The 2,500-nt window shown below is 35.6% G+C and overlaps 1 protein-coding gene across 1 annotated transcript in view; it reads right to left on the bottom strand.

Moving 5' to 3' along the window:
• Positions 1–2,500, bottom strand: part of LOC306819251 (mitogen-activated protein kinase-binding protein 1-like) — a 45,923-nt gene that overhangs the window by 35,116 nt on the left and 8,307 nt on the right. The gene's annotated exons all lie outside the window — the stretch shown is intronic.

Raw genomic sequence — 2,500 nt, 5'->3', positions numbered from 1 at the left:
GTTTGTTGTTGTTAATCATGTTTGTTGATGTTGATCATGTTTGTTGTTGTTGATCATGTTTGTTGTTGTTGATCATGTTTGTTGTTGTTAATCATGTTTGTTGTTGTTGATCATGTTTGTTGTTGTTGATCATGTTTGTTGTTGTTGATCATATTTGTTGATGTTTGTTGTTGTTAATCATGTTTGTTGATGTTTGTTGTTGTTGATCATGTTTGTTGTTGTTGATCATGTTTGTTGATGTTTGTTGTTGTTGATCATGTTTGTTGTTGTTGATCATATTTGTTGATGTTTGTTGTTGTTAATCATGTTTGTTGATGTTTGTTATTGTTGATCATGTTTGTTGTTGTTGATCATGTTTGTTGATGTTTGTTGTTGTTGATCATATTTGTTGACGTTTGTTGTTGTTAATCATATTTGTTGATGTTTGTTTATGTTGATCATGTTTGTTGTTATTGATCATGTTTGTTGATGTTTCTTGTTGTTAATCATGTTTGTTGATGTTTGTTGTTGTTGATCATGTTTGTTGATGTTGATCATATTTGTTGATGTTTGTTGTTGTTGATCATGTTTGTTGATCATGTTTGTTGATGTTTGTTGTTGTTGATCATGTTTGTTGATGTTGATCATGTTTGTTGATGTTTGTTGATCATGTTTGTTGTTGTTGATCATGTTTGTTGATGTTTGTTGTTGTTGATCATGTTTGTTGTTGTTGATCATGTTTGTTGATGTTTGTTGTTGTTAATCATGTTAGTTGTTGTTGATCATGTTTGTTGATGTTGATCATGTTTGTTGATGTTGATCATGTTTGCTGATGTTTGTTGTTGTTGATCATATTTGTTTATGTCTGTTGATGTTGATCATATTTGTTGATCTTTGTTAATGTTGATCATGTTTGCTGATGTTTGTTGTTGTTGATCATATTTGTTTATGTTTGTTGATGTTGATCATATTTGTTGATCTTTGTTAATGTTGATCATGTCTGTTGATGTTGATCATGTTTGTTGTTGTTGATCATGTTTGCTGATGTTGATCATATTTGTTGATGTTTGTTGTTGTTGATCATGTTTGTTGATCATGTTTGTTGATGTTTGTTGTTGTTGATCATGTTTGTTGATGTTGATCATGTTTGTTGATGTTTGTTGATCATGTTTGTTGTTGTTGATCATGTTTGTTGATGTTTGTTGTTGTTGATCATGTTTGTTGTTGTTGATCATGTTTGTTGATGTTTGTTGTTGTTAATCATGTTTGTTGTTGTTGATCATGTTTGTTGATGTTGATCATGTTTGTTGATGTTTGTTGATGTTGATCATGTTTGTTGTTGTTGATCATATTTGTTGATGTTTGTTGATGTTGATCATGTTTGTTGATGTTTGTTGTTGTTGATCATGTTTGTTGTTGTTGATCATGTTTGTTGATGTTTGTTGTTGATCATGTTTGTTGTTGTTGATCATGTTTGTTGTTGTTGATCATGTTTGCTGATGTTTGTTGTTGTTGATCATATTTGTTTATGTTTGTTGATGTTGATCATATTTGTTGATCTTTGTTAATGTTGATCATGTCTGTTGATGTTGATCATGTTTGTTGATGTTGATCATATTTGTTGATGTTTGTTAATGTTGATCATGTTTGTTGTTGTTGATCATGTTTGTTGATGTTTGTTGTTGTTGATACTATAAAGAACAAGCTAAAGGCCCTCAGAGTGACAGACAGGCCAACCATGACAATGAAAACATCCTCTGTAAATGTAGATGGGAGAAGGTGACGTCCTGTAAGCTGGCAGTGAAGCTCCTGAATTTCCCTCGGGATCAATAAAGTATCTATCTATCTATCTAGTGTGCACACAGGTGAAACATGATGGAACCCCTGAGCATAGAGAAGGACACCAGCTGACCAGAGCCACGCCCCAAAAGGTAGATAAAGTAGCCGGGGAGGCCAAAAGCAAAGAGTCAGGCAGAGTCTCCACCTGCTGGAGCTGGAGTCTTTTTATAGTTGGAATCAGGGACAGTTTACAAACATCAGTCTCAGAAGAGGAGAGATGCTTTTAAAGATTTATTATTGGGCATTTCAAGCCCTTATTATAGAGGACAGTGGGCCCCACCAGCGCCCCCTACAGGAGAGATGCTGTCACCAAACATGGCTAACTAGCTCATTTCATCTGTTATCCTGGACACATGATGGCCCGAGTAAAATTCAAAGAGTCTATCAGGACTTGAACCAGCAACCCTCCAGTTTTCAATCCAATTCCCTACTAACAGAGAGAGCTACTGACATCTTCATCCCCAAACGGCACTGCCATGCAACGTGCCACATCCCCAGTGATCATGTGATCAATGATGAGGACGAGATATGTGTGTGTCTGAGTGAGGTCCAGGTGATGTGTGTGTGTTTGTCTCTGAGTGAGGTCCAGGTGATGTGTGTGTGTGTTTGTGTCTGAGTGAGGTCCAGGTGATGTGTGTGTGTGTTTGTGTCTGAGTGAGGTCCAGGTGATGTGTGTGTGTGT

This window comes from Symphodus melops, assembly GCF_947650265.1.
Source record: "Symphodus melops genome assembly, contig: scaffold_99, whole genome shotgun sequence".
Lineage (NCBI taxonomy): Eukaryota > Metazoa > Chordata > Actinopteri > Labriformes > Labridae > Symphodus > Symphodus melops.
This window is presented reverse-complemented; position numbering and strand designations above follow the sequence as displayed.